Source organism: Amblyraja radiata, chromosome 37 (assembly GCF_010909765.2).
Source record: "Amblyraja radiata isolate CabotCenter1 chromosome 37, sAmbRad1.1.pri, whole genome shotgun sequence".
Lineage (NCBI taxonomy): Eukaryota > Metazoa > Chordata > Chondrichthyes > Rajiformes > Rajidae > Amblyraja > Amblyraja radiata.
Genome location: NC_045992.1, coordinates 2,427,155 through 2,454,690, shown reverse-complemented (window position 1 = coordinate 2,454,690; position 27,536 = coordinate 2,427,155). Strand labels below are relative to the sequence as shown.

The 27,536-nt window shown below is 48.7% G+C and overlaps 1 protein-coding gene across 6 annotated transcripts in view; it reads left to right on the top strand.

Moving 5' to 3' along the window:
- Positions 1–27,536, top strand: part of zmiz1 (zinc finger MIZ-type containing 1) — a 274,950-nt gene that overhangs the window by 190,992 nt on the left and 56,422 nt on the right. The window contains exon 1 of one of the 6 annotated variants that reach the window (XM_033012941.1): positions 13,322–13,465. The exons of the other annotated variants lie outside the window; for them this stretch is intronic. The gene's annotated coding sequence lies outside the window, so the exon portion shown is untranslated. Of the gene's footprint in view, positions 1–13,321; positions 13,466–27,536 lie in introns of those variants that run through there. 6 annotated transcript variants of the gene reach the window in all.

Here is a 27,536-nt window from a genome sequence, read left to right as displayed (position 1 = left end):
GGAATCAGTCTGGTGAACCTTCTCTGTACTCCCTCTATGGCAAGAATGCCTTTCCTCAGATTGGGAGACCAAAACTGTACGCAACTGTATAACCTAAATCATCAACACTTCCTTTCCCTGCCGCCACCCCTCCCCACAAACCCCCCTGGATGCTGTTAGACCCGCTGAGTTTGTCCAGCAGATTTCAGAATCTGCATTAACACCCCCACTGTATCTTGTGTCTCCATTTCCCTCAGGGGGCCCCTTCACCTCACCGTTCCCCATCCGCTGCTCTCTATCCCAACCCATGTCCCCCCCTCCACAAAATGACCCGTCCCCATCCTTGCCTGAGACCTGCTGACCATCAAACCCACTCTTTCATCCAAGAATACTCTTGACAATCCTCGGCTCTTCCCTGTTCTCGATTAGAACGGGTGCCAAGCGTAATGGGGAGAAGGCAGGATAATGGGATTAGAATACAGAGATCAGTCTTGATTGACTGACGGAATGGACTCGAAGGGCCGAATGGCCTAATCCTACTCCTATGTCTTGCATCAGCCCTGTCCTCATGGGCCACTTTGAATTTACTAGGTTTTTACTTTCATTTGCAAAGTCCTGTGTGACCCAACCCCCCGTCTACCACCCCCTCCAGCTCTCAGTTTCAACACGCCACCTCTGCTGTTCAAGTTCTAGCCTCCTTGGGCAACCTTCCCCGCCCCCACCCCTGCCGCTTGTCTCTCCACTTCCTCCAACACTCCGCAGCTTGCAATCTCTTGAGCTTTCATCGCAGAATGATAGAACACAGGAAGAGATCAGTCAGTCCGTTATAAACATCCCAGGAATGAGGAGGTTAACATGTGATAGAAACATAGAAACACAGACAATAGGTGCAGGAGTAGAGGCCATTCGGCCCTTCGGAGCCAGCACCGCCATTCAATATGATCATGGCTTATCAGCGAAAATCAGTACCCCGTTCCTGCTTTCTCCCCATATCTTGCCACAGAAGGCAGTGGATATTTTTAAAGCAGAGATAGATAGATTTTTGATTAGTACGGGTGTCAGAGGTTTGTCAAACTGGAGATAGCTACAAAATGCTGGAGTAACTCAGCGGGACAGGCAGCATCTCTGGAGGACAGGGGCAGGAATAGGTGACGTTTCTGAGCGTGGGGCTGTACATGGCTGGGACCAGGGAGGACATTTTGCTGTTTGTCTGATCACAACCGCACACCTGCGTGGGGATGGCCTTTATTTTATTAACGTTTGATCATTTGAGAAAGCAGCCGTGACTTGGGTAAAATGGGGACCTGAACACCACTGGGTTTACCCACTGAAGCACAGTGAGAATAATTATATCGCAAATCAAAACACTGGCGTGATGATGCTGGCTATGTTTCACCTCTCGGCTTTTAATAGATTGAGCGCTGCAAGCACATCCCTGTGCTGAGCAGTGGTACATTCCTCTTGGAACCTCTGCAATGCAAACCCTTCCTTCACTGCTTTTCCTGGGTTTGTCTTACTGCATGAATTCTTGACGGCTGGAGAGGTGATAATGATGGCATTTATATGGTGGTGAGGGAGGAGAGAGGATTCAGTTTAGTTTAGAGATACAGCGCGGGAACAGGCCCTTCGGCCCATCGAGTCCGCGCTGACCAGCGATCCCCGCACACTATCCCACACACACTGGGGACAATTTACATTTTAATACCAAGCCAATTAACCTGCAAACCTGTACGTCTTTGGAGTGTGTGAGGAAACTGAAAATCTCGGAGAAAACCCACGCAGGTCACGGGGAGAACGTACAAACTCCGTACAGACAGCGCCCGTAGTCAGGATCGAACCCGGGTCTCCGGCGCTGTGAGGCGGCAACTGTACCACTGCGCCACCGTGCCGCCCATATGAATTTAGGGGGTGGGGACGTGGAGAGAGATGATGGGGGTGGTGAGGAACGAGAGAGGATAATTGACCTTAAACTGCTTTCTCTTGAAGGAACCTTTTAGCCACAAGGGCCACATCTAACTCCATCTTAAATATAGCCAATGACCAATATAACTGGCCTCAACTACCTTCTGTGGCAGAGAATTCCACAGATTCACCACTCTCTGTGTGAAATATGTTTTTCTCATCTCGGCCCTAAAAGATTTCCCCCTTATCCTTAAACTGTGACCCCTTGTTCTGGACTTCCCCAACATCGGGAACAATCTTTTGTGTCCTTTTGTCCGTTTGTAGATTGGAGTTTAGTTGATGGTTTGTAGTCTGATGGTTGTTGGGAAGAAGATGTTACTGAACCTGGAGATAGAAATTAGGTGCAGGGGTAGGCCATTCGGCCCTTCGAGCCTGCACCGATCACAGCTTGCAGAGTCCTGCACCCTTCCCAATGGCAAGAGTGATATGGGAGCGTGGCCAGGGTGGTGTGGGTCCTTCTGTGGCGATTCTGACTCCATCTCCCGGGGATGGAGCGGGAACGCTGCTTGAGTGGCAAGGCGACTTTGTGTAGCTGAATGACCGCTTCCCACTTATTCATTGCTCACAATGCAAATATTGTAAGAACATGCACAGTCTGTGCTGTGTGCTGGAACACAGCTCCAGGCACCACTGCAAGCACTCATGATGCATCAGGAGAGCGATGGAACAAATCACAACGTTTCGCCAAAAACAATCGTCACTTCTTGCCATTGGTGGTTCGACCAAGTTGATAATCTTTCAGTCAGATGGTCCTTCAGTATTTTGTTCCACAAGCAGAACAAACGTCTGTGACCATAATTGTTGGTATGTTGCTTCATGGTGAAGGGCCTGTCCCACCGTACGAGATAATTCGAGAGTTCTCCTGAGTTTTTCCCCTGATCCGAACTCGGAGAATGTCCGTAGCAGTTCGTGGATGTCCCGTAGCGGCTTTTAATGCTAACGGCCGGTACTCGGGAAATCCGGTCGTTTTTTCATCTCTGTAAAAAATGTCCACGAGTAAATAAAATACTTGTGATGAAAAAATGTGTTACTTTTTACTCGAACGAGCCGCTATGAGACATCCACAAACTCCTACGGACATTCTCCGAGTTCGAATCAGGGGAAAACTCGGGAGAACTTGTGAATTACCTCGTACAGTAGGACAGGGGCTTGAGGCTGTGATGGGGAAGCTTTGAGCAGCAAGGAGAATCTACAGGAAGGTGGAAAACAGACAAGTATCTGCACTGTCAAAAAGGGATGTCCCATCTTAATCCCACTTCCCAGAAGAACACAGGTCTGGTTTAACGCAGCGGGACAGGCAGCATCTCTGGAGAGAAGGAGTGGGTGACGTTTGGTTTGAGAACCGTCTTCAGGCCCTGCCCGAATCGGCACCCATTCCTTCTCTCCAGAGATGCTGCCCGTCCCGCTGAGTTACGCCAGCATTCTGTGTCTACCATCTGTTGAGACTCCCGGCCATTTCTGCTGTTGCGTGTACATGCTCTCTATTTCTGAAGTTGGCTTTGTCACTGTGGGGAGGAGAGATTTGCTTCCTGATAAGAGTCAAGGGGGGAGGAGGGGGGAAATAACATCTCATTTGGAGACTTGAAAACAGAATATAAGAACATCAAGAGAGAATGCGGTCTTCACCACTGTCCTCTCTCCTGCCCTATCTGATGCCCATGTGTGAAGTGGGCAATTTGCCACTGACCAGTATAACCACGTATTGATGAATTGCACAACGCTGACCTTCCATTCCAAGCCGCACCACTTTACCCGTGCATCTACTAGATGATTACCTCTTCCCACAGTCCAACCCTTCCACGCCACAAAGCCATCTCAGATCCAAGCTGAAATAAAAACTGCTGAAGGTAGACAAAAGTGCTGGAGAAACTCAGCGGGTGCAGCAGCATCTATGGAGCGAAGGAAATAGGCGACGTTTCGGGCTGAAACCCTTGAAGGAAATAGGCGACGTTTCGGGCTGAAACCCTTCTTCAGACTGATGTGGGGGGGGGGGGAGAAGAAAGGAGAAAGGAAGAGGAGGAGCTGAGGGAGAGCTGAGAAGGAGAGAAGAGGAAACTGCTGACATCTTTGCACTGATCTTCCATCCTTAGCCAGTGTTGTGCCTGAGAGACAAAGGTGTCAGGCTAATAATTCCCATGTCAAGCAGGAGAAACCTTGCTTATCATGCAAGGAGGCTGTGCCCACATCCCCCCCATGGTCCCAGAAATAGTTTCAGTCTACAATGTTGCTAATGCCTTATTTAGTTCTAAACTGGGCGATTTTCTTTTTCTATCTTTACACTCGACATCCTTGTGCCAACGTGCTTAAGAATGCATCCATCTAGGGAGTATTGGGCTCTGCAGCTATTCCTGTTTTTGCCTTATTATTAGATTAGTTTAGATTCCCCTGGCTCCAACCCAGTGCCAGGGGAAGGATAGGGAAACCAAGCTTGTAGTAGCCATGCAAGGAATGGGCAGCTAGGGGGTTGACCAACCAAGGAATGTGTAGTTAGACACAAAAAACTGGAATAACTCAACAGGTCAGGCAGCATCTCTGGAGAGAAGGAATGGATGATGTTTCAGGTCAAGACCATTCGGGTCTAAAGACCATTCGGGTCTCGACCTGATACGCCACCCATTCTTTCGCTCCAGAGATGCTCACTGTCCCGCTGAGTTGCTCCAGCTTTTTGTGTCTATTTTTGGTTAAAACCAGAATCTGCAGTTCCTTCCAACAGAAGGAATGGGCAGTTAGGGGGTGACCAAGCAGCAAGTGGGTGGGTAGACGCGGAGACACACGTCAAAGATCACAGTTGCTGATGTTAGTGTTGAACAGTGTTCAGAAGCTGATGGTTGCTGGGAAGAAGCTCCTCTTTAACCTGATAGTCAAGGGTTTTCAGACTCCTGTATCTTCTTCCCAACGATAGAAGTGAATTGAGAGTGTGGTCAGGGCGGTGTGGATCTTTGAAGATGTCAAGTCAAGTCAAGTCAAGTTTATTCGCCACATACACATACGAGATGTGCAGTGAAATGAAAAGTGGCAATGCTCGCGGACTTTGTGCAAAAAGACAAACAAACAAACAACCAAACAAACTACAAACCGAATGGAACAGAATCACATATTCTTTTACATATTAAATATAGTGGGCGGAAGGAAAAAGGGAAAAAAACAGCAATTTTTAAATGTCTGCCTTTGTAATAGAGCCAGCTACAGATCAAAGGTTCAAAGGTTCAAAGGTTATTTATTGGTCACATACACCTAGGTGTAGTGAAGTGAAATGCTTCTTGCCAGTGCAGCACATAAAGAAAGAATACAGACATAACATTAATAAGAGGTTTAAACATAAAGAACATCCCCCCACAATGGTTCCCACCATGAGGGAAGGCACAAGGTCCAGTCCCCAACCCCAGTTCACCCATAGTCGGGCCCATTGAGGCCTCCACAGTTGCCTCTACGGAGGCCCGATGTTCCTGGCCGTTCTCGCCGGGTGATGTTGCTCCGGCGTCGGGAGAATCCTCGCAGCGGCCTGGGAACCCTGGAACGGCCGCTTCCGTACTGGAGGCCGCGGCTTCCGAAGCCAACAAGGCCGCGCCGGTTGGAGCTCCACTACTGGCGATCTCGTCGCGAGATCCCAGGCTCCCGGTGTACAGTTCGGCGCCGCCGCCCGCGGCTGGCCGCTCCTCAAACCCGTAGCTCCGCGATGTTGTTCCCGGCGGTCTCAACGATGTTGTTCCCGGCGATCCCTTCGATAGAGGGGAGGTCAGTACCTGTGATGGACCAGGCAGTGTCTACCACTCCCTGGAGTCTCCTCCATTCCTGGGCGTTCGAGTTGCTGAGCCAGTCCGTGGCGCGACCAATCTGTATGCTGTCCGCCATACACCTGTAGAAATTCGTGTCAAATCTAATGGTGACCTTGACACATTTTTACGCATTTCCCCCAAAATTGTGGCGTGCATGATAACATGAAGTGTCAGGTTGACAAATTCCATCTTGGGTATTAAACCCAAGACCCGAACGTCACCTGTTCCTTCGCTCCATAGATGCTGCCTCACCTGCTGAGTTTCTCCAGCATTTTTGTCTACCCTAGTAGTTCAGGACCGCTCTCTGGCTGTGGTAGGATGGTTCTGTTGCCTGATAACAGCTGGGAAGAAACTGTCCCTGAATCTGGAGGAGTGTGTATTGCAACTACAGCTTGTCCAGTGGAAGTTGGAGACCAAAGATCCTATAGCGAGCAAGATAGCCCACTCGACGAAAAATACGTAGTACGGTCATGGGTAATTTTCGGCCCCATTTCCGTAACCGGCTTCCGTCTCCGCACCAAAGATCCCGTAGGATACTAGTGCGGAGACGGAAGCCGGTTACGGAAACATCCTCGTAAAAATAAAAGTTATTTGGGAAAAATCTTCTCCTCATTTTCAGAATTTAAATTTACTAACACAAACTGTTCCCCAGCAACGTTGATTACACTGCGGGTCGGGTCGGGTCGGGAAGATTCAAACAAGGGGACATGACTTGAGAATTAAGGGACTGAAGTTTAGGGGTAACATGAGGGGGAACTTCTTTACTCAGAGAGTGGTGGCTGTGTGGAATGAGCTTCCAGTGAAGGTGGTGGAGGCAGGTTCGTTTTTATCATTTAAAAATAAATTGGATAGTTATATGGACGGGAAAGGAATGGAGGGTTATGGTCTGAGCGCAGGTATATGGGACTAGGGGAGATTATGTGTTCGGCACGGACTAGAAGGGTCGAGATGGCCTGTTTCCGTGCTGTAATTGTTATATGGTTATATGGGTTGGGTTGCTGAAATGGATGAAAAAAAGGCCCACGTTCCGTTCCGTTGCGCACTACACGTCAGCCCATTGCATTTAGCAGGAGTGGTCTATCTTGCTCCGCTATAGGTTCTTTGGTTGAGACCGGTTAACATCTAGCTGTTGTGCATCTAATCAACAGGAGAAAGAGGACAAAGACGCCCATAATTAAACAGCTCAAACTAAAAACAGGTTACAGGGCAAACAAATCAGCATTTCAACAAAGCATTTCAAAGAGGCTTCTTGTTGTGTTCAAAGAGCCTGGAGCATTTGGGTGTGTCCCTTGAATGCAGGGTGTAGTCTGTTTGAAAGGAGGGAGGACTCCACCCAACTGATTAAGTCATTCTGCTCTCTTGTTCACCTCATCTTGAAGAAGAGTCCCGACCCAAAACTTTGTCTGGCCATTTCCCTCCACAGATGCTGCCTGATCCGTTGAGTTCTTCCAGCTATTTGTCTTTCGCAATGGTTCCTTCTTTTTCAGAAGTTTATTGGCTTGTCTTACTTTTCCAGTTTGCACTCCAGTCTCCTTTAGTGTATTGTCATGTGTCCCGAGATACAGTGTTAAGGGCCTGTCCCACTATCCCGAGTCCTCTGCCGAGTTGAAACGACCTTGAAAAAAAAAATCAAGATTTTTGTGATCAACGAACTCCTCCTGCCGACTATCTTTTTACTTGTGGACTTTGTTGTCATGCTGGAAAAAACGTCCCGACTTACCTGATGCCCCGAGTACCTACGGCAAGCATAATGAGCCGCTACGATATATCTACCGTCTCCTACGGACTCGCTACGAACATTCTCCGAGTTTGAATCAAGGGGAAAACTCGGGAGAATTCGTGAGTAACTCGGAAAAGTGGGACAGGCCCTTTAAGCTTTTGTTCAGCAACATACCTGCATTTTCTACTTCAAAGAACAATGAGCTACAGAAAATACGTTCCTAATCACAGATAGACACAAAATGCTGGAGTAACTCAGCGGGACAGGCAGCGTCTCTGGAGAGAAGGAATGGGTGGCGTTTTGGGGCTCGACCCGAAACGTCGCCCATTCCTTTTCTCCAGAGATGCTGCCTGTCCCGCCTGAGTTACTCCAGCTTTTGGTGTCTATCTTTGGTTTAAACCAGCATCTGCAGTTCCTTCTTAAACATTACAGCAGGAACTTCAGCAGTTGGGCAAGTGGGCTGAAGAATGGTTCGTGGAGTTTAATGCCGATAAGTATGAGGCGTTGCATTTTGGAACGTCAAACCAGGGCAGGACCTTCACAATGAATGGTAGGACCCTCGGAGCAGAAAGATCTAGGAGTACAGGTACATATTTCCGTGAAAATGTCACCATAGGCAGAGAGGGAGGCAAAGAATAGTTTTGGTGCATTGGCCTTCATCAGTCAGGACAAATGAATGAAAGATTTGCAAGAAGGTATGATAACGCCTTTTAGGCTTGAGGTGACACAGCAAAAAATTGATCTTCCATCCGTCATGATAACACGGTCTTCTGTGCCTGCAGTGAATGGTATAGAAGGTTCAAATGTTCGATACAAATGGTACCCTGTATCATTGTATTTTGCATACCTTTCATTCTCTCTCGACATCACCATATTCCTTTCCCTTGACTCTCGGTCTGAAGAAGGGACTCGGTCACCCATTCTCATTCTCCAGGGATGCCGCCCGATCCGCTGAGTTACTCCAGCTTTTTGTGTCTGCCCGCTGGATGCAAATGAATGCAAATCAACTGCGGGTCCCTGCGTGACGTACGGTTTGCATGGACTAATAGCTGTCAGCTTGTTAACGTAACAGTCCTTCAGCCAGTAAGGAGTTCAGGGGTGGGACGTCAATGACGGCAATTCAGAGTTGATTCAACCTCACCACCGTAGGTTGATATCTGAATGAACCTTAATTTGTACAAGGCTCCAACCTCCAGTTCATTAAAGGCCCCTTATCCCCCGATGGCTAACATATTGTCTCCTGACAGATAAGGGTCCTTTGTCAGTCCGCATGGCTCATTTTTCCCCAGGGGTCAGGTCTTCTCCATAGTCTAACCAAAAAAAAACCCCCATGATGTAATATTCCTCCCGTCTCGTATTTCAAAACAGCGCCACATTCTCGGAGTTAAACAATAGGGACAATGTAGGCATGCAAACATATCATTGCACTACACATCTGTCAGTGACTTCGACCCCGCTCCCAGCCGAGCTACTTTAATGCCCAGCAAACCGTACAGTGTAAACCAGCATCTGCAGTTCCTTCCTACACAAACTGTACTCCACCTAAACCCACCTGATCTCCCGGTTGCTAAACACTTTAACCCCCCCCCCCTCCCATCCCCACACTGACCTTTCTGTCCTGGGCCTCCTCCACTGTCAGAGTGAGGCCTAGCGCACAAATTGGAGGAACAGCACCTCATATTTCGCTTGGGCAGCTTACACCCCAACGGTATGAACATTGACTTCTCCAACCCTTGCTTTCCCTCTCTCTCCATCCCTCCCCCATCTAAAGTTCTTCAGCCAGTCTGATTCTCCCCCTGATTAAATATTATCTCTGTTTGCTTCAGTGTCACCTTCCCCCAGCTAGCAATGATCTATTCCACATCTCCCTTGATGTCTCGTTTTCACACTTTACACTTCCTTATCTCTGTGTTTCCCTCTCCCCTGACTCTCTGTTTGAAGAAGGGTCTCGACCCGTAACGTGGCCCATTCCCTTTCTCCAGAGATACTGCCTGTGCCGCTGACTTACTCCAGCATTTAGTGCCTATCTTCACCGACCCAACCACACCCTGTAAACGGCCACATTTATTATTCATTTCTGGTTCGCATTGCTACAACTATGACCACACTTCAAACACACTTCATTGGCTGTAAAAAACCCTTTGAGAAATACGTGATAGCAACACTGGTCGCTCTCTCTCTCTATCTCTCTCTCTCTCTCGACGTGGCCAGACTCCGGCTGTTGTGCGATGCTGTGCAGTTGCACAATTCTCCAAGTCTGACTCTATTCGAGATTAAACTCCCATTGCAGAAAGTGCCTGTTGCAACCTGCTGAGAGAATGGAGCGGCTGGGCTTGTACACTCTGGAGTTTAGAAGGATGAGAGGGCATCTCATTGAAACATAAGATCGTTAAGGGTATGGACACGCTGGAGGCAGGAAACATGTTCCCGATGTTGGGGGAGTCCAGAACCAGGGGCCACACAGTTTAAGAATAAGGGGTAGGCCATTTAGAATGGAGATGAGGAAAAACTTTGAGTGAAACAGAGTGGTGAGTGTATGTAATTCTCTGCCTCAGGTGGCAGTGGAGGCAGGTTCTCTGGATGCTTTCAAGAGAGAGCTAGATAGGGCTGTTGAAGATAGCGGAGTCAGGGGATATGGGGAGAAGGCAGGAACGGGGTACTGATTGTGGATGATCAGCCATGATCACATTGGATGGCGGTGCTGGTTCGAAGGGCCGAATGGCCTACTCCTGCACCTATTGTCTATTGACATCCATTTCACACCATGGAGATATATAGACAGGCAACATTTTGTGTTGGGAACTTTTAAGACTGGAGTAATAGTCACAGAGTCATATAGTGTGAAAACAGGTCCATCGGCCAACTAACATGCACTATTTACAATAGTCCCACCTGCCCATATCCCTCTAAACCTGTCCTATCCATGTACCTGCCTCTACTACCTCCTCTGGCATCTCGTTCCACAATTTGTTTAAAAAAGTTGCCCCTCAGGTTCCCATTAAGTCTTTCTCCCATCGCCTTAAACCAATGTCCTCTGGTTCTCGATTCCCCAACTCTGGATAAAAGACTCTGTGCGTCTACCCGATCTATTCCTCTCAAGAGGAATAACTAATTTAACTTTTTAAACGTGACCTCCCACAGTAAGTAAAAAAAAAGAATTGAAACTTGGTTTCCAGAAGTCACAGAGAACCTTCCGGAAGAGTAGCCTGCACAGATATAGTTGCTGCAGGAAATGTTGAATGGAAGCCTACTCACTTTGAAATAAAGAAGTTGGGGGTTTTTTTTACCAGCTCGTTGACTCACACTTTTGGCACATGCACCAAGATGCAGTAGGATGCTACCCCAGTGTAATCATACTATATGAAGAAGAATCATACTATCTCCATTTAGTTTTGTTCAGAGGTACAACGTGGAAACAGGCCCTTCAGCCCACTGAGTCCGCGCCGATCTATCCCCAGCACACTAGCACTATCCTGCACACACTAGGGACGTTTATCATTGTAATCAAAGCGTCTTTAGAGGGAGTACAGAGAAGGTTCACCAGACTGATTCCTGGGATGGCAGGACTTTCATATGAAGAAAGACTGGATAGACTCGGCTTGTACTCACTAGAATTTAGAAGATTGAGTGGGGATCTTATAGAAACTTACAAAATTCTTATGGGGTTGGACAGGCTAGATGCAGGAAGATTATTCCCGATGTTGGGGAAGTCCAGGACAAGGGGTCACAGTTTAAGGATAAGAGGGAAGTCTTTTTGGACCGAGATGAGAAAATCATTTTTTACACAGAGAGTGGTGAATCTGTGGAATTCTCTGCCACAGAAGGTAGTTGAGGCCAGTTCATTGGCTATATTTAAGAGGGAGTTAGATGTGGCCCTTGTGGCTAAAGGGATCAGGGGGTATGGAGAGAAGGCAGGGATGGGATACTGAGTTGGATGATCAGCCATGATCATATTGAATGGCGGTGAAGGGCCGAATGGCCTACTCCTGCACCTATTTTCTATGTCTATGTTTAGAGTGTGGGAGGAAACCAGAACTCCTGGAGAAAACCCTTGCAGGTCATGGGTTTTACGTGCAAACTCCACACAGACAGCACCCGTAGTCAGGATCGAACCGGGGTATCTGGTGCTTGTAAGGCAGCAATTCTACTGCTGCGCCACCTTGCCTAGACTATTGCGATAGGAGAGAATCAAAAGATTAAAGTCTAAACAGGAGCAATTATAAAACGTGGAATGCAATTTACAGGCAAAGTAACCTACAAACCCTCGCATTTTTGGGATGTTTGGGGAAACCGGAGGCAACCCGAGGTCAGGATCGAACCTGTGACTCTGGCGCTGTAAGGCAGCAGCTCTACCCACTGCACCACTGCACTGCCCAATAATGTACAGGCCAAACTCCACACTTGCAAAGGGATGAACGTGTGTGTGGGCGGGGATCTGTGTGGGTGTGTGTGTGGAACTGTGTGTGTGTGTGTGTGCGTGTGTGTGTGTGTATCTGTGTGTGTGTGTGTGTGTGTGTGTGGATCTGTGTGTGTGTGTGCGTGTGTGTGTGGGGATCTGTGTGTGTGTGTGGGGATCTGTGTGTGTGTGTGTGTGTGTGTGTGTGGATCTGTGTGTGGGTGTGGGTGTGTGTGTGTGTGTGTGTGCAGGGCAATGTTGGGAGTTTGTGTGGGAATGTGTGTGTGTGTGTGTTATGTGTTTAAATATGTGTGTGAATGTGAGTCTGTGTCAGTGAGTGTGTGTGGAGTGTGTGCGCGCGCGCTCGTGTGTGTTTGTGAGTGTGTATACACCTGTGTGTGTGAGACTGTGCGCGTGAGCCTGTTTGTGAGTGTGTGTTCGCCCGCCAGTGTGTGCACGTCTTGTATGTGTGTACCTGTATGTGTGTTTGTGCTTGTGTGTGTGCACCTATGTGTGCGCGCGTGCCTGTGTGTGCGCTCGTGTGTGTGTACTTGTGCCTGTGTGTGTGCGCGTGCGTGTGTGTGCGTCAACACGTGTGTGTGCTCGCATGTACGTGTGTGTTTGTGCATTGCTTATGTGTACATGTGTGTGTGTGAACGTCAATGTACTTGTGTGTCTGTACATGTGTGAATCAACATGTGTTTATGTGTACACGTGTGTGCGCGTGTGTGTCAACGTGTTTGTGCAAATGTGTATGTTTATGTGTACATGTGTGTGCGTGCATGTACTGTGTGTTTGTGCACGTGGTTGTGTGTACACATGTGTGAGAATGTGTACGTGTACGTGTGTGTGCTTATGTGTACATGTGTGTGCTCGTGTGTGTGAATGTGTGTACATGTGTGTGTGCTTATGTGTACATGTGTGTGCTCGTGTGTGTGTGAATGTATGTACATGTGTGTGTGTGTGTGTGTGCTTATGTGTACATGTGTGTGTGTAGATTACCTCTGTCAGGGAAGTGCTGGATCCCACATGATGCTTTCATGACAAGGTTCCCGACACTGTTCGCTACAGCTTGCAATCTGTCTCTTTTATCCAATATTTTCTAACAGAGCATCAATTAGCAGTGACTGCGTGCAAGAAAACACACACACACACACACACAGGTATTATTTAGAAAATAACCCCACTAATATTCAGCTGCGAGAAGGGTTTTTTTTAAACTGTTCCTGTGACAAGGTCTGTTTAACCCCTCCTCCCACCCACACAATCCAAGCAACACACACACACACACACCAAACTCTGCTTTTCTGACTGCCACCAGCATTGCCTAAAAGCTGAGCCTTTTCTGTACCCTAATTAGCATGACTAGTTTGATGGATTTAGACAACAGCATTGTGAAGGGGGAAAGCAGTGTGTTAGGTGTTTTATCCTGCTAAATGCCCCCGTCTCCCCCCCCCCACCCCCACCCCACCACCCCCTCCTTGCCCTGCCTGCTGATGCCTCAGTAATTCACCGCACACACTTGTGGAGGCTTCAGTCGAATGAATTGATCGGCGTTTGTGACTCTGGCCGGGCTCCAGGACGGTGCTTGTTGGCTTTGTGAGGCGAACCACCCCTGCACGAGTTTGAAATGTAAGCTGCCTGGATTTTTTTTTTCCTCTCTCTCTCTCTCTCTCTCTTCTCTCCCTCTCTCCCTTCTTTTTTCTTTCTCCTTCTGGCAAAGTGCCGTGCCTGCCTGTGTGATGTGTGGCATGGGGGCAGAGGTAGATGGATGACTAGTGAGCAGAAACATCATCAATAACAAACAGCCTTCCTCCAGTCAGCCTAACAGATAAGTGACTGCGTGTGTTTTTGTCCTTCTGCTGGTGTTGGAGTGGAGAGAGGAGGGAGGGGAGTGGAGGGGGGGGTGGATGGAAGAGAAAGGTTTCCTCTTACACCCTCATTAGCACCTAGTGGCTGCTTTCCTCTCCTCAGCGCAGGCAGCAGCCCCTAGACAAATTCCTCAGCTGCGAGCAACAGGATTTATGCCTGCCTTTGCTGCAATAAATGGCTGTCAAGTTTATGTGACTGTGGCTGCAAAAAGGGGGTTTTGACGGGATTGATTCTGCATCCATTGTCTCTGTCTGTTGGCAGACACAGCGTGCTTGTATTAGTGGCCTCCATCTGTGATTGGGGTTTACTGGCAGCCAGAAGGCCGGCTCTGAATAATTGATGTGTATTGTGGAGGGCACGGAGAGGGGGAGAGAGGGAGGGAGAGAAGGAGGGAGAGAGGGATAGAGAGGGAGAGAGGAAGAGAGAGGGAGGAAGAGAGAGGAGGGGAGGAAGAGGAGAGGGGAGAGAGGGAGGGAGTGAGGGGGAGAGAGTGAGGGAGGGGAGAGAGGGAGTGAAGAAGAGAGAGGAGGGGAGGGAGGGAGTGAGGAAGAGAGGGGAGAGAGGGAGGAAGGGAGAGGGGAGGGAGAGAGGGAGGAAGAGAGAGGGAGAGAGGGGAGGAAGGGGGAGAGAGAGATGGAGGAGAGAGGGAGGGGAGAGAGAGGGATAGAGGGGGGGAGTGAGGAAGGGAGAGAGGAGAGGGGGAGAGAAAGGGAGAGAGAGGGGGAGGGATAGAGGAAGAGAGGGGGGAGAGAGAGAGGGATAGAGGGGGAGGGGGAGGGATAGAGGAAAGGAGGGAGTGAGGAAGGGGAGAGGGGGAGACAGTGAGGGAGGGGGAGGGGGAGGGAGAGTGGGGGTGGGAGAGAGGAAGGGTGGTAGGGAGAGAGCGAGCGAGAGGGAGAGGGGGAGCGAGAGAGAGAGAGAGAGAGAGATGCCTGCGATGGATGGGAAGGAGCTGCTGTTTCTGCCAGCCACTGAGATCACCACGCACGCACACACACTCCCTCCCTGCCTCTCCCTTTGTCCTCCAGGATTAGAAGTAGGCTGTACTTGTGTAGCAAGTAGTTGTGCAGCAAGGTGTGGGGGGGACAGGGTTGGTTTGCAATTTTACTGGGAGGTTTAAAGTGATACTCACTGTGGTTGGGAAGCAACACTGGCCTGATGGAAAGGAAGGAGGTTGCAAGCTGTGTGTGTGTGTGGGGGGGTGGGGGTGTGTGTGTGTGTGGGTGGGGGGGGAAAGGAACTGCAGTTGCTGGTCATCACCGAAGATAGACACAAAAAAGCTGGAGTAACTCACAGTGGGTCAGGCAGCATATAATAGCAGGGAGGTTCTACTGCAGTTGTACAGGGCCTTGGTGAGACCACACCTGGAGTATTGCGTACAGTTTTGGTCTCCTAATCTGAGGAAAGACATTCTTGCCATAGAGGGAGTACAGAGAAGGTTCACCAGACTGATTCCTGGGATGTCAGGACATTCATATGAAGAAAGATTGGATAGACTTGGCTTGTACTCGCTAGAATTTAGAAGATTGAGTGGGGATCTTATAGAAACGTACAAAATTCCTAAGGGGTTGGACAGGCTAGATGCAGGAAGATTATTCCCGATGTTGGGGAAGTCCAGAACTAGGGGTCACAGTTTAAGGATAAGAGGGAAATCTTTTAGGACCGAGATGAGAAAATAATTTTTTACACAGAGAGTGGTGAATCTGTGGAATTCTCTGCCACAGAAGGTAGTTGAGGCCAGTTCATTGGCTATATTTAAGAAGGAGTTAGATGTGGCCCTTGTGGCTAAAGGGATCAGGGGGTATGGAGAGAAGGCAGGGATGGGATACTGAGTTGGATGATCAGCCATGATCATATCGAATGGTGGTGCAGGCTCGATGGGCCGAATGGCCTACTCCTGCACCTATTTTCTATGTTTCTATCTCTGGAGAGAAGGAATGGGCGAGGATGGGTCTCGACCCAAAACGTTGCACATTCCTCCTTGCCAGTTGTATGTTGTCCCTTCCCCTGCGTACGGTGGAGATGTACGTGTGTTGTCAAATGGTGCAGAGAGAATTTTGTAACCTGAATTGAACCGAGGAGAGGGACACATTTGCTCACCGAGCCACTCAGGGCCAAGGATTCATAAGAGGGGCTGCGAGTTGAGTGGGGGCCTGATTTTATAAGTCTAGGTGTTTATTCTTTGGAGCGCAGAAGGTTAAGGGGGGACTTGTTAGAGGTCTTTAAAATGATGAGAGGGATAGACAGAGTTGACGTGGATAAGCTTTTCCCATTGAGAGTAGGGAAGATTCAAACAAGAGGACATGACTTGAGAATTAAGGGACAGAAGTTTAGGGGTAACATGAGGGGGAACTTCTTTACTCACAGAGTGGTAGTGGTGTGGAATGAGCTTCCAGTGGAAGTGGTGGAGGCAGGTTCGATTTTATCATTAAAAAATAAATTGGATAGGTATATGGACGGGAAAGGAATGGAGGGTTATGGTATGAGTGCAGGTAGATGGGACTAGGTGAGAGTAAGTGTTCGGCACGGACTGGAAGGGCTGAGCTGGCCTGTTTCCGTACTGTAATTGTTATATGGTCATATGGTTATAAGTAGGAAGGAACTGCAGATGCTGGTCTTCACCGAAGATAGACGCGGAATGCTGGAGTAACTCAGTGGGACAGGCAGCAGCATCCCTGGAGAGAAGGAATGGCTGACGTTTCTGATAAAGCACTTTTACTGTTGCCCATGGGAGAGGGTTGGGCCTGCCTGTGTTTGATGCTTGTATTACCCCGGTCCAAACCAAAGGGGTCTGAAGAAGGGCCTCGACCTGAAACATCACGGCCGGTGGAGGCAGGTTCTCTGGATGCTTTCAAGAGAGAGCTAGATAGGGCTCTTAAAGATAGCGGAGTCAGGGGATATGGGGAGAAGGCAGGAACGGGGTACTGATTGGGGATGATCAGCCATGATCACATTGAATGGCGGTGCTGGCTCGAAGGGCCGAATGGCCTACTCCTGCACCTATTGTCTATTGTCAATGCCCCATCTACACTAGACCCACCAGCCCATATCCCTCCAAACCTATCCTATCCATGTACCTGCCCAACTATTTTAAAGTAGGAAGGAACTGCAGATGCTGGTTTACACTGAAGACAGATACAAGATACTGGAGTAGGCAAAAGTGCTGGAGAAACTCAGCGGGTGCGGCAGCATCTATGGAGCGAAGGAAATAGGCAACGTTTCGGCCCGAAACGTTGCCTATTTCCTTCGCTCCATAGATGCTGCCGCACCCGCTGAGTTTCTCCAGCACTTTTGTCTACCTTCGATTTTCCAGCATCTGCAGTTCCTTCTTGAACAGATACTGGAGTAACTCAGCGGGACAGGCAGCATCTCTGAAGAGAAAGAATAGGTGACGTTTCTGGTCGAGATGCTAAAAATGTTTGAAATGTAATGGGACCTGTCTCGCCCTCCACCTCTGGTAGCTCGTTCTATACACCCACCACCCTCTGTGTGAAGAAGGCCCATAGAAACATAGAAAATAGGTGCAGGAGGAGGCCATTCGGCCCTTCGAGCCAGCACCACCATTCATTGTGATCATGGCTGATCGTCCCCTATCAATAACCCGTGCCTGCCTTCTCCCCATATCCCTTGACTCCACTAGCCCCTAGAGCTCTATCTAACTCTCTCTTAAATCCATCCAGTGACTTGGCCTCCATTGCCCTCTGCGGCAGGGAATTCTATAAATTCACAACTCTCTGGGTAAAAAAGATTTCACTCACCTCAGTCTTAAATGACCTCCCCTTTATTCTAAGACGGTGGCCCCTGGTTCTGGACTCTTCCAACATTGGGAACATTTTTCCTGCATCTTCTGTATCTAGCTTGTCCAGTCCTTTTATAATTTTATATGTTTCTATAAGATATCCCCTCATCCTTCTAAACTCCAGTGAATACAAGCCTAGTCTTTTCAATCTTTCCTCATATGACAGTCCCGCCATCCCAGGGATCAATCTCGTGAACCTACACTGCACTGCCTCAATCACAAGGATGTCCTTCCTCAAATTAGGAGACCAAAACTGTACACAATACTCCAGATGTGGTCTCACCAGAGCCCCATACAACTGCAGAAGAACCTCTTTACTCCTATACTGAAAACCTCTTGTTATGAAGGCCAACATTCCATTAGCTTTCTTCACTGCCTGCTGTACCTGCACGCCAACATGTCCCTGTTAAATGTTTACCCATCGCACCTTAAACCTATGTCTTTGAATCAGTCATTGAGTCAATAAAGTACAATTTAATGTGAATTAAATTGGCCACAGGCAACCAATTTATAAACAGGAAGCTCTTGGAAATAGAACTTGGAGCATGTGATCCATATCTCTCTATTCACTGCTAATCCATGTGCCTATCTTAAAGTTTCTTCAACACCATAATGTGCTCCAGGGCCCAACCACCCTCTGTGTAAAAATAAAATTGCCCCTCATAGAAACATAGAAACATAGAAAATAGGTGCAGGAGGAGGCCATTCGGCCCTTCGAGCCAGCACCGCCATTCATTGTGATCATGGCTGATCGTCCCCAATCAATAACCCGTGCCTGCCTTCTCCCCATATCCCTTGACTCCACTCGCCCCTAGAGCTCTATCTAACTCTCTCTTGAATCCATCCAGTGACTTGGCTGCCACTGCCCTCTGCGGCAGGGAATTCCATAAATTCACAACTCTCTGGGTGAAAAATGGATTTCTCCATTATGTTCGCCCACTCTCACCTAATAGCTATGCCCTCTGTCGTTGAGCAAAAAAAGGTTCTGATTTGGCTGTCCTAATTCACCTCTCATATTGGTGACACGGCGTTAGAGTTGCTGCCTCACAGCCCCAGAGACCCGGTTCGATCCTGCCAACGGGTGCTGTCTGTACGGAGTTTGTACGTTCTCCCCGTGACCCGCATTGGTTTTCTCCGGGATCTCAGGTTTCTCCCCCCCCCCCACTCCAAAGCCGTGCAGGTTTGTTGGTTAATTGGCTTGGTGTAAATGTAAAAATTGTCCCTGGTGTGTGTAGGGTAGAGTTAATGTGCGGGGATCGCTGGTCGGCACGGTCTCGATGGGCCGAAGGGCCTGTTTCCACGCTGCATCTCTAAACTAAACTAATCTAATTTAACATCCTTCTGTGAAGTCTCCTCTCGCTCACCAACTTTGTAGAGAAAATAGAAAAGTGTAAATGACCAGTGGGGCCAGTTGCCGTGATGTTGGTGAGGGATTGTTATCGGCCACGATCTCACGCTAACTCTTTTTCTAGGAAGCCGGGCTGTGTGAAAGCGGGCGGAAACTTGGTGAAATATCCCTTTGGAAAGATAGCATCTCCCACAGAACTGCGGTAGCCTGAAGCTCCGTGATCAGGGTTAGGAAGTGGGGCGGTCCGAGACCTCGCTGGGCTCAACTGCGTGCAGTTATTCAGTCACCGTGATCGCTGGGTTCGTGGGAAAAGCTCCAAAGGTCAGGGCGGTGAAGGCAGCTTGTGCTGCAATGGGGAAGGACAGCGAGGGCCAGTTCTTGGGATTGAGACAATTTGCTTGCACTAGTCTGAGCAGTAGGAGATACAAGGGAATGATACCCTTCAACACTGAGCCTTGTGCTGCACAACTGTTCCTTATTGGACTTCATAGTGTGAGATCTTGATGCATGCACACGAACACGCGCACGCACACACATACATACGCGCATACATACACACACACACACACACATACATACGCGCTTACACACACGCACAAACACGCACACATGCACACACACACACATACATGCATAACCATTGCGCACACACACACACATGCATAACCATTGCACACACACACACGCCAAACCGCACGCACACATACACACGCACCACACACATACATGCCATAACCCATTGCACACACACACGCACAACACGCACCTCACCATACACACGCACACACACAAACACACAACACACATGCATAACCATTGCGCGCGCGGACACACACACACACACACACACACACATGCATAACCATTGCACACGCACACACACACACACACGCACACACACAGGCACACACACACACAGTTCTAACCATTGCGCACACACACACATGCATAACCAATGCACACGCACACGCACACACACACGCATGTCTAACCATTGCACACACACAAATACAAACCATTATGCACACGCACACACACACACACACACACATATACTGTTCATTAAGATAGTATTAATGTACGGGGATCGCTAGTCGGCATGTACTTGATGGGCCGAAGGGCCTGTTACCTCTCTGTGTCTCTGAACTAAACTAAACATGTTCCTGTGATATTCTGTTGTATGTTCGTACATATATGGTCATGTATCTCACATGCACACGCATGCACAGTTAGGCACATCACATGCACACATCTGTCCTAATTCCTCTTGCTTCTATCACCCCCTCCCTCTCCACCCTGCCCTACATTTCCTTCTCTGCCTCACTCCTCCAGTTAGCCCCACTGTCTCCACTCCCTAGCGAGAGGGTGCTCCCTCCCCCTGGGGTCACTCACCAGTTGCTGACCCCCCCTTGCTCTCACCCCAGGCCCCATCGTTGCTCCAAGCATGAAGCAGGGGCCACAGCATATCTCCCCAGAAACCCTCCAGAGAATCAGAGAGCCTACAGCAAGAAAAGAGACCCTTCTGCCCAACTTGCCCATGCTGACCTAATGCCCCATCTATGCTAGTGCCAATCATAAACAGAGCAGTAGCTCGACTCAACAGCCAAAAGTCTGTAGCCCCCTTTTGGTCTGGTATTTTATTTAATTCTTCACATGTTTAAATGACAATGTTTTATTTGTAATTTTCTACTGTATGTCTTGCTAGCGGAGCACCAAGGCAAATTCCTTGTATGTGCAGATACATACAAAGGTGGTCACGATGGTGCAGCGGTAGAGTTGCTGCCTTACGGTGAATGCAGCGCCGGAGACCCGGGTTCGATCCCGACTACGTGCGCTGTCTGCACAGAGTTTGTACGTTCTCCCCGTGACCTGCGTGGGTTTTCTCCGAGATCTTCGGTTTCCTCCCACACTCCTAAGACCTACAAGGTTGTAGGTTAATTGGCTTGGTAAATGTAAAAATGTTCTCTAGTGGGTGTAGGATAGTGTTGGTGTGCGGGGATCGCTGGTCGGCGCGGACCCAGTGGGCCGAAGGGCCTGTTTCCACGCTGTATCTCTAAACTAAACTTGGCTTATAAATTCAATTCAAACTGCCCGCGTTTGGACCATATGCCTCTTAATCTTTCCTATCCTGTCGAAGGTGGTTTAAATGTTGTTATAGACCCTACCCCAACTACCTCCTATGGCAGTGGGCTTACGTTGGGTGCTCTGTTTTCCTTAAGATGTGTGGGTTTGTAGGTGAATTGGCCCTAGTGTGTAGGATAAAACCAGTGTATGGGTGATCGCTGGTCAGCATGGACTCGGTGGGCCGAAGGGCCTTTTCCACGTTGTATCTCTGAAACTAAAAGGAAAACAGTATTCACCGACGCTGAATGAATTCAAGAACATGTGAGAAGAGGAAGGGACTGGCCGTGAGACGTGCGTAGAGAGAGCGCTCGGTATCAGCGACGTCTACACCTCAAGCCACGGACTTCAAGGCTGGGAAACAGCATGAACGTCTAGCTTCCCTCTTCCGATTTACCACACTCAGCCTTTCTCTTCAGCACTGTTGGGCAGCGGTAGAGTTTCTGCCTCACAGCGCCAGAGTTCCGGGTTCAATCCTGACCACGGGTGCATTCTGTACAGAGATTGCCCGTTCAACCTGTTTTCTCTGGGTTAGGAGCTCCAGCTTCCTTCCACATTCCAAAGACGTGCAGGTTTAATTGCCTCTAAATTGTCCCTAGCGTGTAGGATAGACCTGGTATACGGCGCGGACACGGTGGGCCGGAGAGCCTGTTTTCCGCGCTGTATCTCTAAACTAAAACTAAACTAATCTAAACTTTGAATGTCTGCAGATGGGCCTCGACCTGAAATGTCACCCATTAGTCTGAAGAAGGGTCTCGACCCGAAACGTCGCCCGATCCTACTATCCACAAAGGCTGCCTGTCCCGCTGAATTACTCCAGCATTCTGTGTCTAAACTAAACGAAACTTTGAAAGTCGTGTCGAGATTTCATGGTTCATAAGTTATATGAGCAGAATTAGGCCATTCGGCCCATCGAGTCTACTCTAGCAATCAATCATGGCTGATCTATCTCTCCCTACTCGCCCCATAACCCTCGACACCTTGAAAGAACTGCACTTTGAAGAGCTAGCAGGGTTAAAATTAGAGTTCTTGTTAACGCGTGGTTTCTGATCATCCCAATCAGGAAGTTGCGTTTCCTACAATAGTGACTATTCTTTAGAAAGTGGTTTCATTGACTGTAAAGTACCTTGGGATATTTAAGGTGTCACGCAAAGCAGTTCTCGGTAGTTAAAGGAGAAGTGAAACCAAGCATTTACAGAAATCCAGGAAGCTAGCTGCATAGTTTTTCGTTTTTACCAAAGTCTGCCCCAAAGAGTGTAGTCTTCAATGCCTTATTTGTGTATGAACTATTTTTACAACAATGTGCAAGACCAGCAGCCCTTGGGTAGAGGGGGGTGTTTAGTTGCATTCATAATCCTGACCCCTCTTTTGATGCCCGAATCTCCAAAAACTCTTCGCCATGCGGTGAAATTATTACAGACACATTCTTGCAGGAGTAACTAAGCAGGGCAGGCAGCATCTCTGGAGGACATAAATCAGCGACGTGTTGAGTCGGGACTTTTTCCAAACCGCTGAGTCGCTCCAGTACTTTGTGTCATTTTTTTTGGTCTGCAGTTCCTTGTGTCTTCACAGAGAAATCATCACTTGGTCAGGATCAGTACAGAAAGAGTAGCGTTTTGTGTGAAGCCCCACCTACATGGCAGGGTGAATCTTAAGATAGTGCTAGACAAGACTTTCTAAGTATCAGAACTGATGCATTGGTGTCTTGTGCATAGTGGGGATTTGCAACTTTCAGGAGACATTTGTGTTCTTGGGGAGAAAAACAACTTAAATTACTGGATTACTGCATTTATAAACTTATATAAGGGTGGCATGGTGGCCTAGCGTTAGAGTTGCTGCCTCACAGCGCCAGAGACCCGGGTTCGATCCTGACTACGGGTGCTGTCTGTGCAGAGTTTGTACGTTCTCCCCGTGACCTGCGTGGGTTTTCTCCGAGATCTTCGTTTTCCTCCCACACTCCAAAGGTTTGTAGGTTAATTGGCTTGGTGTAAATGTAAATTGTCCCTAGTGTGTGTAGGTTGGTGTTAGTGTGCGGGAATCGAGATTTGTCGATTCTTGATTAGTGCGGGTGTCGGGGGTTATGGGGAGAAGGCAGGAGAATGGGGTTGTGAGGGAGAGATAGATCAGCCATGATTGAATGGCGGAGTAGACTTGATGGGCCGAATGGCCTAATTCTGATCCTATAAGATATGAATGAGTAGGGGGAAGAGCATCTGCGGTGATGACCTGACGTGGGGGTGGTGGGCTATCTTAATATCTCTCATACCTAGGCTGAGTGGCCCCAGTCTTGTCCATGGGACATTATCCACCAGCTGCGCCAAATAAGATATGCACAGACGTTTTACGAGAATGTTGCCAGGACCTAAGGGCCTGTGCTGTAGGGAAAAGTTGGGCAGACTGGGACTTTATTCCATGGAGCACAGGAGAAACAGGGGTGAGTCTGTGGAATTCTCTGCCTCAGAGGCCGGTGGAGGCAGGTTCTCTGGATGCTTTCAAGAGAGAGCTAGATAGGGATCTTAAAGATAGTGGAGTCAGGGGATATGGGGAGAAGGCAGGAACGGGGTACTGATTGGGGATGATCAGCCATGATCACATTGAATGGCGGTGCTGGCTCGAAGGGCCGAATGGCCTACTCCTGCACCTATTGTCTATTGTCTATTGTCTATCTTATAGAGGTATATAAGATTACCCAGGAATAAATAGGATGAGTGCGTGGAGTCTTTTAACCAGAGTAGGGGAATCAAAAAAAAGAGGACATAGGTTTAAGGTGGGAGGGGAAAGATTTAATACAACCCCAAGGAGCAACTTTTCCACACAGAGGGTGGTGGGTGCATGGAACGAGCTGCCGGAGGAGGTAGTTGAGGCCGGTACTATAATAGCATTTAAAAGACATTTGGATAGATACATGGATAAGCAGTGCGTTTTAGAGGGATATGGGCCAAACGTGGCCAGGTGGGACGAGCTTAGATGGGGCATTGTGGTCGGCATGGACGAGTTGGGCTGAAGGGCCTGTTTTTGTTTAAGAAAGAACTGCAGAACTGCTGGTAAAATCGAAGGTAGACACAAAATGCTGCAGTAACTCAGCGGGTGAGGCAGCGCCTATGGAGAAAAGGAATTGGCGATGTTTCGGGTTGAGAACCTGCTTGTGCCGTTTGAGTCCAGGGCAGGCTCCATAGATGCTCCACCATGCCAGCTTCCTTTGATGATCAATGACCCCAGACCTGGGGACACACACACTTGTACAGTCTGCTCCTCACTGCCACTGCTGCTGATCTGCTGTTTCTATCAGGACACAGAGTGCGTGCAAGAGGCCAACACTGGGACCATGGGCCTGGGTTCTGGCACTGTGTGTGATCCATCTTTCCTGCAGGACCTTGGTCAAGTCACATTTATTTTTATAGCACATTTATAAAACAACTCTCGTTGGCCAAAGTGCTTGACATTTGTTATAAGAATAGTACAAACAAACAAACTACATAGAAACATAGAAAATAGGTGCAGGAGTAGGCCATTCGGCCCTTCGAGCCTGCACCGCCATTCGATATGATCTCTCGATATGATCATGGCTGATCATCCAACTCAGTATCCCATCCCTGCCTTCTCTCCATACCCCCTGATCCCTTTAGCCACAAGGGCCACATCTAACTCCCTCTTAAATATAGCCAATGAACTGGCCTCAACTACCTTCTGTGGCAGGGAATTACATATATACATGTAGCCCACGCTCAGTGGACGTCAGGAAAGGCTTGGGAGTATAGATAAGTTTTTAGTCTCGACTTAAAGGAGTCGATGGAGGGGGCAGTTCTGATGGGAAGGGGATGCTGTTGTTCCACAGTCTAGGAGCTGCAACCGCAAAGGTGCGATCGCCCCTAAGCTTATGCCTAGACCGCGGGATATTCAGCAGCCCCAAGTCGGCCGATCTGAGGGACCTGGAGGTGGAGTGGTGGGTGAGAAGACTTTTAATGTAGGAGGGGGCAAGCCCGTTGAGGGCTTTGTAGACATAGAGGAGGGTCTTGAAATGTATACGGTGCTAGTCAGGGTGTGGAGGTCGCTGTTACAAGGCCCTCCATCAGCACGTGGCTCCCAATTCCCTTAGGTCAGTGTTTAAGAAGGAACTGCAGATGCTGGAAAATCGAAGGTAGACAAAAATGCTGGAGAAACTCAGCGGGTGCAGCAGCATCTATGGAGCGAGGGAAATAGGCAACGTTTCGGGCCGAAACCCTGAAGGAAATAGGCAACGTTTCGGGCCGAAACCCTGAAGGAAATAGGCAACGTTTCGGGCCGAAACCCAGAAAGGTTTCGGCCCGAAACGTTGCCTATTTCCCTTGCTCCATAGATGCTGCTGCACCCGCTGAGTTTCTCCAGCATTTTTGCCTCCCTTTGGTCAGTGATGTGGCCAGAGGGAGAGGCCATAGAAACATAGAAACATAGAAATTAGGTGCAGGAGTAGGCCATTCGGCCCTTCGAGCCTGCACCGCCATTCAATATGATCATGGCTGATCATCCAACTCAGTATCCCGTACCTGCCTTCTCTCCATACCCTCTGATCCCCTTAGCCACAAGGGCCACATCTAACTCCCTCTTAAATATAGCCAATGAACTGGCCTCGACTACCCTCTGTGGCAGGGAGTTCCAGAGATTCACCACTCTCTGTGTGAAAAAAAGTTCTTCTCATCTCGGTTTTAAAGGATTTCCCCCTTATCCTTAAGCTGTGACCCCTTGTCCTGGACTTCCCCAACATCGGGAGCAATCTTCCTGCATCTAGCCTGTCCAACCCCTTAAGAATTTTGGAAGTTTCTATAAGATCCCCTCTCAATCTCCTAAATTCTAGTGAGTATAAACCAAATCTATCCAGTCTTTCTTCATAAGACAGTCCTGACATCCCAGGAATCAGTCTGGTGAACCTTCTCTGCACTCCCTCTATGGCAATAATGTCCTTCCTCAGATTTGGAGACCCAAACTGTACGCAATACTCCATCTTGATGATGTGACTGCAATGTACCACGCACTCGAGTCTCCACGCCAAGATAGAGGGGAAACACTCTAAAGTGCGACTGATGCCCAAGTGCGAATCCACTCCATTTAAAATGAGTTCAATACCCTCCACACGACTTGGAAGTTTACGTTTGATTAATTAAATTAAGAACGAGCTGGCATTAGTAATGGTGACCTTGTTGTGGTAATCCCATCCTCTATACCCATGCCCTATATGAGGAGTTATGATATGTGACACCAGAGTTAGCCATTGAGTGACACAGTGTGGAAACAGGCCAACTTGCCCAACAATGCCCGATCTACACGTCCCACCTGCCTGCGTTTGGCCCATGTCCCTCTAAACCTGTCCTATCCATGTACCTGTCTAAATGTTTGTTGAGTGTTGTGATGGTACCTGCCTCAGCTACCTCCTCCGGCAGCTCGTTCCATTCACCCACCACCTTTTGTGTGAAGAAAGTTGCAGCGCCATTTGTTGATGCATGATTGCCCGTTGAAACGCACCCAACAGATCATTAAGTGTCGGGGTGGCAATCTTGTCCTTGACACCCAAGTTCTAAGGAAGAGTAAATCAAACCTATGATTCACGTCTATGGCGAATCTTTAAGCAGAATGTAAAATTATCACAGCAGGCAAGAAGCAACACTCTGGCGGGCTGACTCATGGAAATTCTCTTTTCTAAGACAATGCTTCCCTTTTGTAGGATGTCAGGAAATGTGTTCTGCTTTGGATGAGGCAAGTCATGAGATGCATAACTGGAGATTCCCAGCTGTAGTGAAGCAGTCCATGGGGCTGGGTTAGTTGTGTGGAGTCTTGCCCAGGGAACATGTTACAACACAAGAGTTATGGGCTGTACGTGACAAGGAAGGTAACTCATTGACTTTGGAGATGCAGGCCCTTCGGCCCACAAAGGCCACGCCAACCAAAATTCACCCCGTACACTTGGGCGGCATTTGCAAGTCACGCAGGTGGAGCGCGAAGATTTTGTGAATCCCAAAATCCTGGGGCACCGCGCATTACTGCCTACGCCACCACCCGCCATGCGCGCGTAATGGACGCCATGCATACATCACATTCGCGACACGAGCGTCGTGCGTCGCGACGCGTGAATGATGTCGCGTGAATGATGACGCCCAAGTGGTACAAGCCCTTGACCCTATCCTACACACACTAGGGACAATGCACATTTATACCAAGTCAAACAGTCCTGTACGTCTTTGGAGTGTGGGAGGAAACTGGAGCACCTGGGGAAAACCCACCTGGTCACAGGGAGAACTTACAATCCATGTACAGACGACACCCGGAGTCGGGATCGGACCCGGATCTCTGGCGCTGTAAGGCAGCAACTCTACCGCTGTGAGACCATGTCACCCTTGCATTGTGCAGGGCAATAGTGGCATGACACAGTTATCTGCATTGTTGTGTAAGTGTGCGTGAGAGAGTGTGTGCGCTTGTGTGTATGCACACACGCATGCTTCGTACATATCATTTAACTGTGGCAAAGTCTCTGATGTATTTGGGAATCTAGATTAGCAAATGAAAGCTACAGCATTGATGTATAGAGATGTCGT